Below are 11,135 nucleotides of genomic sequence, written 5' to 3' on the forward strand. Positions count from 1 at the left end.
GGTCCGCGCTCTGCCTCGCGCCTACGCGGATCGCCACGGGACCCCCGTCCCTGAAATCCCTCTTCCTTCCTCACTGCCAACCTTCGGGAAAGTCGTCTCTCCCCGGGCTTCCTCGGATCCTCACTGGGCTGTGCCTCCCTGATTTCCAGGGCGCTGGGGGGATCCAGCGAGAGCCCTAGGCTCACACCGCTCGGTATTAGTCTGTTGTACAGCCTCTCCTCCCTCATCCTCAGAGAGCGCATCCGCGGCCCAAGGACTCAGTTTGCTTCCCTGCGTTCTCTCACCTGGCCTTTCTAAAAAGGGGGTCCCCAATAATTGCTTGTTGCATTCAGAAAGCAGAGAGGGGTGCCCCTAATTTTTCTCCCTACCCAAATATTCTTCTCACGGCCACTTCCGCAAGAAGGATTTCTGGCCGTAGCCGGTTTTGCTCAGTGGGTAGAGCATCGGCATTGCGGACTGAAGGGTCCCAGGTTCCATTCTGGTCAGGGGCATGTACCTTGGTTGCGGCACATCCCCAGTAGGGGGTGTGCAGGAGGCAGCTGATCCATGTTTCTCTCTCATGGATGTTTCTAACTCTCTATCCCTCTCCCTCTTCTCTGTAAAAAAATCAATAAAATATATTTTTAAAAAAGAAGGATTTCTGTTCGGAAGAACTTTGCCCCAAGCCCTTTTGTTACCCAATCCCTTGAGTTCGCTGATTGGGGTGCTCTATTCAAGAACGAGGCATGGTTGTAGGTAGGTAGTTTAATTTACTTGCAGCAAGCAAAGGAGATAAGGAATTCACATGCAGAGCTCTGCTCTGTCTCCCGGAAGGGAGGCTTAGCCATTGCTTATATATACTGTTGGGTTAACTACATGTTGATTTCTCCTTTGCAGTTAACTTACCCTGTCTAGCTCATCCTGTTACAGCTGCTTCTGCAAAATACTGTGATAGATTTTAACATTTAACAAATATTCATTAGGAACTGCCCAGACTTTGAGACCCTTACCTATCTTAACACTTTTAAATCAGCATTACTGTACCTACTCATTTTAGAAATGAGGAAAGTGAAGTCCGGACAGGTTAAATAACTTGCTCAAAGCTTCACAGCAAAGCTGAAAGGGCAAAACTGGGACTGGAATCAGAACCCACCTGTGTGATCTGCACATGGCTCAAGGCTTGACCTTGAGTGGCTTCCAGACAGTCTTTGGCAAGGAAGTGACTGGCTGGGCAGTTCAGGAGGCAGAGACTTATGAGGAACAGCAATTAGAGGAAGAGAAGAAATGGAATGGGCCCTACTCAGACATAGAAATGAAGAGAGTTGACTCTAAAAAGAATTTCTAATAATAAAAATTTTAAAAAATAATTTTTAAAAATTGTAAACAGCATAAACAGTATTAGGCCAGTGTGGCAATTCTGCATGGTGGCAGCCCGAGATGCATGAAAAGCCAAACCTCTTATTGGGACCTCAGTGAGCTCCATCATTGGCTGCAGCTGGCACTTTGGCCCCACCTCTCACTAACTCACTAACTCGCCCAGAGTTTCCATCCTGTGGGAAGAGCCAGGCAGCTTCCCGGGAAAGGGAAGGTATGAAATCTACATAATGTTTGAGCAGGCTGGGACTCTGAGGCCTCTTAGCCTTTGACAGAAACTGGGGTTCACAAAATCGGAAAACTCTTACCAGGGAACACTGGGCCGGAGACAGAACTGGTGGTAGGATTCCGTCCTCCTGACCTTGAATCCTGTGCTCTTTTGACCAAATCGGTGCCAACGTAGGAGAATTCCGTGACTATCTCCATGTCAGCCTAGCAGAGAAAGAGAACACAGTCTTAATAACCTGGGGATTTGTAGACTGTGTCCCAAGTTACAAAAAAACTAGTAACGGAAGCTTGAGCTTTCAGAGCCAGGTACTTGCAATTTTTAACTGTACCAAGAACTGGCTGGGCCATCATCCACGAAAGGGAGCTGATAATACATCCTGCAAGGATTAGATAAACTCAGCCTGCAAACCAGGCAGTACAAGGCCTTGTCTTCCTAAGCATGACTGAATTAGTAGCCCTGACTGCTATTCATAAGCAAGTTTAAAAGATGTTAAATAAGCTATGCAGGTTGATTCCCCTCTTCCTGCTGGACGATCTCACAGGAATTTGGCCATGTCTGGAGGTGCAGCCACCTTCCTGGCTCTGGGGGCTGTGCAGTTACTATTTAAGGCAGGGGTGGGCAAACTTTTTGACTCGAGGGCCAAAATGGGTTCTTAAACTGGACCGGAGGGCCGGAACAAAAGCATGGATGGAGTGTTTGTGTGAACTAATATAAATTCAAAGTAAACATCATTACATAAAAGAGTACGGTGTTTTTTTTCAATAGTTATATTCATTCCAAACGGGCGGATCCAGCCCGCGGGCCGTAGTTTGCCCACGGCTGATTTAAGGTTATGTTGGCAGCATCCTTTGCATCTGTGATAGGTTAACAAGAATAGAGGTAATGTCAACAGACATAAAACAGTGGCACCTTAATTTTAAGTACTCTGCAGACTTTTTCAAGTAATACTGTTGTACATGGTGTTCCTAACATGTAGGTAGTTTTGCAGTCCATCTCTTTTGAAGTGGCTGTTTCAGGAACAAGCAGTAATAGACCTGTTTTAATAAGACTATAGCTCTTGGCAGTCCATGTGAAATAGTTTCTCCTCAAAAAATTTTCTTAAGCCCTGACTGGTTTGGCTCAGTGGATAGAGCATCAGCCTGTGGGCTGAAAGGTCCCAGGTTCGATTCCAGTCAAGGGCATGTACCTTGGTTGCGGGCACATCCCCAGTGTGGGGTGTGCAGGAGGCAGCTGATCGATGTTTCTCTCTCATCAATGTTTCTAACTCTCTATCCCTCTCCCTTCCACTCTGTAAAAATCAATAAAATATATATTTTTAAAAATTCTTAAATTAACTGAATTCATTCTTTTTATACAATATAATTATATATGTACATATAACATTATAAATAACCATCTTATAATTTACTATTTTCCCTCTTGAATTTGAAGATTTGTTTTTTCCTTCTTAGGAAGGAGAGTTAAATGTTGACTTTAAAAACACCACACCCTGGCCGAAACCGGTTTGGCTCAGTGGATGGAGCGTCGGCTTGTGGACTGGAGGGTCCCGGGTTCGATTCCGGTCGGGGGCATGTGCCTAGGTTGCGGGCACATCCCCAGTGGGGGATGTGCAGGAGGCAGCTGATCGATGTCTCTCTCATTGATGTTTCTAGCTCTCTATCTCTCTCCCTTCCTCTCTGTAAAAAATCAATAAAATATATTTAAAAAAAAAACACCACACCCTGAACTAAAAACAACAGTGGCATATATATGTTATTAAAGAAAAAAGCATAACCATAGACACCCACTGTTTTAACCTTCAATGAATTTAGAAAACTCCTGGTTCAAAGGTCAATGCTCAACCACTGAGCCACACCAGGCTTCACTTCAAATTTAATTTCCACTTCAAGATTGGCTTAAAAACAAATAAAATTCTTCTACCTCCCTAAAACCTCAACTTAAAAAAAAAAGCCTAGTGATGTGCTCTGTTGGGTTTTAAATACAGAGGAGGAAATTTCTCTAATATTCACTTATAAAGTCTCTAGAGACCTCAATCTAGTAGTGGAAGTTTAATTAATTTCAATTACAAGTAAACAATAAAGTATTCATTTAGAACCAAATAGCTATAAATTTGGGGCCCCAGGCAAAAAAATAATCAGAGCCCCATAGTGCCCCCACCCCACTCCTGCTGCTAACTGAATTCTCCTTTATTTCTATGAACTTAATATCTACACAATGTTTTTTAAATATCAAAAACCTTTAAAATACAAAATGAAAAATAGCATCTTCCTTCTGCACAACCTACCTTACGGTCCCCTCCACAAAAGCAACCATTATCAATTATTTTTGCAGCTTTCCTTTCACATTTTCAAATAATATTCTCACACTGAATATTATTATTTCCTGATCTGCTGATTATATTCTGTATTATCTTTTTTTTAATGATTTGCGAGAGAGGGAGGAAGAGAGAGAAAGAGAGAAACATTGATTTGTTGTTCCACTTATTTATGCATTCATTAGTTGCTTCTGGTATGTGCCCTGACTGGGGCTCAAACCCACAACCTTGGCGTATTGGGACAACACTCTAATCAACTGAGCTACCCAGCCAGGGCCTCTTGTGTATTATCTTTTATGTTGTGTTATGTTAAGCTGAAAGCTTAACCACTGAGCACTCCCATCTGCCCTCTTGCCAATCTATATCATAGTTTTCATAAAAATAATTGTCAACATATGTAATTATTGCTAATAAAATGATTATATAATGAGAGCATTTCTTTCTTAACAACTTTTTATTTTTCGGTCCTATCCCCTTTTCCTGGAGAGTCAGCATATTCTAGTGGTTAAGGGTAGGGACCCTGGAGCCAGACCCTCTATCAGATCTTGGCTTTGCCACTTACTCGATCTGTGATTTTGAGGCTGTGACTTCTCTCTGCACTTCTGTTTCCTCTTCTATAAAATGAGAAGGTTTAATAAGTTCTATACATATGAAAGCACTTAGAACAGCACCTAGCATGTATTAACTATTTGCATGGTTAGCTGTGTACACAATCTTGATTTTTCTCCATTTGTCTATCTGCCTGTCATAATTCTTTTTCTCAGGTACTCAACCTTGTAGTGAACCTATCAATTCCATTTTCCCAAGAGCCCTCTCTATCTCCCACACTGCTGGATCCCGCCAGGCTGCTGCTGTACCGCTGCCACCCTGGCGGCCGTCTTGCCACTCTCTGTTGGTTGTCTGGCTGTCTGTGGTCCTCTTTCTCTCTTCCTAGTTTTGGTGAGCACATCAGCAGCTTCCAGACTCCAGAGCCCCTGTTTTGAACCCTTAACTTCCCTTGAAATGCTCGACTTAAGATACAAAATATTCATCTTCCTTTTTAACACTAATCCTTCCATTGTGCCTCATCCTATGTCTAATTCCATGACCTGTCACCTTGATTTTCTGTCTCCCAAGCATTTTCAATCCTTCCTTTTAAAGGGGAGGGGAAAATTTTTCCTCTTTTCCCTCTTAGTTCTTCTGGCTGGTCTAATAATCAAATTGACGTGAGACAGGTTACAGGGGAACTTACTATGTACAGACAGGGGTTCCATAACAATAGGGGACCCAAAGACAAATAGGGCAGGTAAGGCTTACATGCCATCTTGAGCTAAGAAGAAAGGGGGGTAGTGGTTGGGACTTCAAAGGGGAAGGAGGCAATACACAGATACCGGAGAAGGAGTAAACATTTGGCAGATTCTTGCTGGGCCACTCAGAGGGGCACCTAACAAAACAACTTTGCTTGGTTCCTCCCTGTCTGCCACATTTAGTTCATCCTGTGCTAAGGAACGGTTCTTTCTATATGAATTCCTTTAAACAGGTGATCGGGGAACTAAAAGGCTCTTCTTGAGTCTCTTGTTTCTTAACAATAACAAGCTTAAAACAAGATCCTGAAAAGGCATATTTGGGGGTGGCAAACTCGGCTCCCCCTCACTTTCTATTGAATCATTCTCAAGCTACAAAAACAGGTCAAATTTCTATTAATTTAAACAAATGACAACCTCTCTTTTGTTGCCAGACAGGGACCTGACAGGAGAAGGTCTGCCTCAGGCTGGCCTGTAGCGTGTGGGTTTTGACTTCATGTAGGGAAGATTTCACAGGAGTCCAGGTGGGTTTGAGAATACGTTTATTATATCAGGGGACAGTGAAACAAATGAAGAAATTAGGGTAGAAGGAACAGCAGGGAGTGCCTAGGCTAGCTGTGGGCAAACTACGGCCAGATCCGGCCCGTTTGAAATGAATAAAACTAAAAAAAAAAAAAAAAAAAGACCGTACCCTTTTATGTAATGATGTTTACTTTGAATTTATATTAGTTCACACAAACACTCCATCCATGCTTTGGTTCCGCCCTCCGGTCCAGTTTAAGAACCCATTGTGGCCCTCGAGTCAAAAAGTTTGCCCACCCCTGGCCTGGGCTGTGCTCTGCTTTGGCCTCCAGAAGTGTTATAGGAAAGGAGTGAGCCAAGGTGGGGCTGCTTTAGCTCACTGGGAAGCCAGAGAAAGAAGGGGACTTGGAGACAGGATCAGGGGGTGAGCCCGGGCTACTGCCCACTGCTCCCCTGGTTGCAGGTCTCATGGGGACCCCTAGAAATAAAAAGTTTGCCTAGCCTGTGTGGCTCAGTGGTTGAGTGTTGACCTGTGAACCAGGAGGTCATGGTTCAATTCCCCATCAGGGCACCTGCCTGGGTTGCAGGCTCCATCCCCAGTGTGGGGCGTGCAGGAGGCAGCCAAACAACGATTCTCTCTCATCATTGATGTTTCTCTCTCTCGCTCCCTTTCTCTCTGAAATCAATAAAAATGCATTTAAGAAAGAAAAAGAAATAAAAACTTCATGCCCTGGAAGGTGCATGGGAATGCTCTAGAGCAAACCCACATTGAGTCTTTGTCCTGGGGACTTTCTATTCTAATCCCTTTTTCTGCAGGCGAGAATCTTAGGGGAGGGTTTCATAGACTATTCATCAGCTTTCCAGGTGCATTTGTCATATGCTGATGCATAAAAATGAGTGTGTGGGGGAGTTTTGGATTATTCTTCGGTCTGTTTACTTTTACCTTAGATGTATCTGGCTTTAATGGCGTTTGTTATTTGCTCCCCAACTTCACCTGTCCTTGGGTTTAGCTGGCACACGTGGCATTAATTGGGTCTTTGTTCTCTCTCTCCCAGGCAGGGTGATTTAGGCATTTTCTGATTAGGGAGGATTTAAACTGTTTTCTCCCAAGTGTCCTTGGTTGGGGAAGATAAGGTCTTGTGATTCACAAGCGGCTCTAAGCTGCCCACGCTGTTTGGCCTTGTTTAATTTTCCTGTCTGTTTCCCCATTCCACTTGCCCAGGAATTTTTCTAGTTTCTTACTATCCTGCCACACTTTGACTCAGCTACCACCCTTCCCCTCTTTCTTTCTCTAAAACTTCTGAGGCAAAGGTTGGTGTTTCTCTCTCTGGAGCCCACCCTGCTGCCTTCTGCCCCTCCAGGCCATGGAGCGCTGCACCCCTCCTGCTCCTCTTGCTTCGGACTGGAGGAATAACTCCTCCTTGAAATAGTTTTCTTTTTATCTCTTTATCCAAAGGCAGAAAGAAAATTGAATGTAACTCCACTAATTCCTCTCCGCTATTGAGAGGAGTTTTTTTTTCATGTACTTTTATTTTTCCAAATTCACGTAATGACTGCAAATAACCTATAATGTGTTACTTGGTTACGATTTTTAGGAAAGAAAGATGTTTTTAGGAAACTGGAGAAATCTGTTGTTTGTAATGATCACCAATTATTTCTTTCTTTTTAAGAAGACATTTACTAAAGCTGGGGACAGTGAAACAAGGAGGGGCCTAGGATAGAGGAACAGGAGAAGGACTAGGTGGGAAAATGAGCCTAGCTGGGCCGCTTGGCTCACTAAGAAGTCAGAGAAAAGGGAAACTTGGGGACAGGCTCAGGGGGTTAGCCCTGGAGGAGCTGCCACTGCCCATTGCTCCCTGGTTGCAAGCCTCTTGGGGTCCCTTCGAGGTTAGGAGAGGCACGCCTGTGGGGGAAGAACCAGGGGAAGGGAAAGGGATGGGCATGCTCCCAGGAGGGAGAGTGCACCACCAGTTATTTTGAAAGTACAAAAAGCTAATGATTCTTCAGCACTCATATGGTGGTTTCAGAGTTTTGCCTCAGTGTTTTAAAGACTCTCCCGTTAATCCACTCCACATTAGCTTATGGCTTGTCAAGTGTTTTAAGTATAGATAATACTGAGGGGCCAAAGTTTTGCCATTCTGAAGCTGCCTTCTTGGGATATTGATTTTAAGCTGTTTCTTCAGAAACAAGACTCAGAAAGAACCTGTGACCTTCCCCCCTTTTCTGCAAGAGATTCAGACAGAAAACTGCTTCAGGAAGATCTTAGGACTCAGCCTTAGCCTAATGTAATTAAGGCTGGTAAGTAAGAGGGCTTCAGGCAGGTAGGTAGGTGCCTGTTTGCTAAATACTCCCTGTGTCCCACTGTTTCCGAGTTGTCTAGCAAGGATTTCCCTGCCTTGTGTGTTCCACTCTTCCTCAACAACCTCTAAATAACCCACTCACTTCTGAAATCGAATACCCTGTTCCCCGCCTTTCTCCTCTGTCCAAAAATGTCTTATATACCCAATGTTGCCTAACTGACTTTGTTTTTGTTTTTTTAGTTTTTTAAAATATTTTTTATTGATTTCAGAGAGGAATAGCGAGGGAGAGAGAGATAGAAACATCAATGTTGAGAGAGAATCATTGATTGGCTGCCACCTGCACGCTCCCTACGGGGGATCGAACCTGCAACCCAGGCATGTGCCCTTGGCTGAAATAGAACCCAGGATCCTTCAGTCCGCAGGCCAATGCTCTTATCCACTGAGCCAAACCAGCTAGGGCTGCCTCACTGACTGTGGACTTTTCATGGAATTATCATGCTTATGTGAATTCCTCATGGCAGTATTAAACTTTTATTTTCTCCTGTTAATCTGTCTTTGTTAATTTGGATATTAGTCCAGCCTAGAAGAATTTAGAAGGTAAGAGGAAAAGTATTAATATTTTTTTAGCCCCCACAATAGAAAGGAAAATACTCCTTTATAACACCCCAGGGAACCCAAATTAATGAAGAGGCCGGGGGGGGGAGGGGGGGTTGTTCAACAGGTTTTTCATCATCAGTCAACCCTTCTGGGATCAAATTAATTTTTTTAAGTCCTCTTGGAGTAGGAGCCTAGTCTTAGAAGCAGTGGATATATATACAGACACACACATATATATATTTATTCTCGATGAGAATATATAAAATTGATATTAAGATATATATTTTCCGCCGAAACCGGTTTGGCTCAGTGGATGGAGCGTTGGCCTGCAGACTGAAGGGTCCCGGGTTCGATACCGGTCAAGGGCATGTGCCTTGGTTGCGGGCATATCCCCAGTGGGAGATGTGCAGGAGGCGGCTGATCGATGTATTGTGGACACTCAGATTTTGAATTAACCTTTCTGTTAAGAAAACTCAGTGGAAAGGTTTTAGAAAGGTTTTGTCTCTCTAATTAAATTAAAATATGCAATACTTTAAAACAATAAAGTATTGTTTTTTGGTGGAGAAAAGGAGATAGAAACATCCATGAGAAAAGAACATCATCAATCTGCTGCCTCCTGCACGCCCTCCTCCTGGGGAGCAATCTGGCAATCATGTGCCCTGATGGGGAATCGAACTAGCAACTGCTTGGTTCCTGGGTCAAAGCTCAACTGCTGAGCCACACTAGCTGGGCTGCAACAGTCTGAGTAGATTTTTGAAAGTCTCTATTTTCTTCTTTTAGAAATAAATATTTGGGTAAGTCAAGCCAGTAATCATTGCAGTCACTATTCACTTTATTATGAACTTTCAAAAACAATTCTGAAAACAGCTCATTTCTGTTCTTCTGTATACAAAGGAAAGCATTCTGACTTTGATTTTAAAATTCAATCCAAAGTCTTTTCATGTCCTGATTCCAAGTAAATATATTCAGAAAGGCTTGAGGTTGAGAAAGACAAAAATGGTTAATGCACTGTAATTAATTACCTGAGGGGAAATGCAAGAGGTGAGCCCATTTCTTCAAATAAGAACACTTTGTGTTGTCTTATATTTTTAATGTGCGTGCAAAGGAACTTCTTCTGTAGGTTCCTTTTAAATTCATTCTATACGATGCATCCTTTGAAGTAAGCTCTCTTTAAAGGTGATTGGTTTTAAAACAACCATAGCCAGCTAACTGCCTGTGAAACCACATGGGGCTCATGAAAACCACTCAAGAGCTTTCATTGAGGGTTTCACTTGGGAGATGCTCCCATTGTTCTGTGAAGGCCTGAAAAGCAGAAGGGCTTCCTGAGGTTTCACAGGAAGACAATCCAGCTTATTTATTCATAAAGGATTTTGGTTACAAAAGAATGTTTTAGATTCAACAGTAGAATTTTATTTTATTATTTTTATTTTTTTAATGTACATATTATTAAGTGATATTTTATTTTATTTTTAAAAATATATTTTATTGATTTTTTACAGAGAGGAAGGGAGAGGGATAGAGAGTTAGAAACATCCGTGAGAGAGAAACATTGACCAGCTGCCTCCTGCACACCCGCCACTGGGGATGTGCCCGCCACCAAGGTACATGCCCTTGACTGGAATCGAACCTGGGACCCTTCAGTCCGCAGGCTGACGCTCTATCCACTGAGCAAAACCGGCTACGGCTAAATGATATTTTATAAGCAACTAGAGCTTCTGACAAAACTGTCAATGAAACACCTAAAGTGTAAATTGAACACCAAAACGTTGCAATTAAAACTTGACTCTCATAACTTTAAAAAATTGTGTAAATTAGAATTACTGAGTGATTGAGGAAAGGCAACAAATACATCAATAGACTTTGCCAAAAAACCAATAACCAAAGGCACTATATTGTAAAAAAACTCAAGTCAAGTGAAAAAAGAAGTGAAATATTTAATCATGTCTGAGAAAGAATCTATTAAGTAAAATTGGACTTCCTAAAAAAGTTATGCCAATCATAACCACAGGAAATTCTTCATACTTTGCTTAAATACTTAAAACCACACTATAACCAAAGGAATATAGTAACTGTACATATGCTGATTACAAAAAAGGAAGAGTCGGAGGAGGTGCGGAAGTGCAGAGGTACGGAGGCAAACGCGCCAAGGTCTGGCAACTGAGGACACGCTGTCTTTTTGAATCGGGAGGGAGTCACAAGCTCCCGACTGCTCCGAACTCCAGTACCGGGTGAGGCTCTGGGGACCCAGGACTCATACAGGGAGAAACTGGACTGTCTGGCAGCGGGCAGAAGTCAGAACTCGAGGGCGGCTTTCTCTCAGAGGTGCTTGCAGCAATTACTTACCGGGACACTGAGACAAGGGGCCCCTTCGGGCAGGGCTGAGGATCAGCCATGGAGGGAGTCAAGCTCCCGACTGCTCCGAACTCCAGTTCCGGGTGAGGCTCTGGGGACCCAGGACTCATACAGGGAGAAACTGGACTGTCTGGCAGCGGGCAGAAGTCAGAACTCGAGGGCGGCTTTCTCTCAGAGGTGCGCTT

The 11,135-nt window shown here is 43.3% G+C and overlaps 1 protein-coding gene across 1 annotated transcript in view; it reads left to right on the forward strand.

Moving 5' to 3' along the window:
- Positions 1-11,135, forward strand: part of SPZ1 (spermatogenic leucine zipper 1) — a 30,649-nt gene that overhangs the window by 806 nt on the left and 18,708 nt on the right. The window lies entirely within an intron of this gene.

Source organism: Myotis davidii, unplaced genomic scaffold (assembly GCF_000327345.1).
Source record: "Myotis davidii unplaced genomic scaffold, ASM32734v1 scaffold44, whole genome shotgun sequence".
NCBI lineage: Eukaryota > Metazoa > Chordata > Mammalia > Chiroptera > Vespertilionidae > Myotis > Myotis davidii.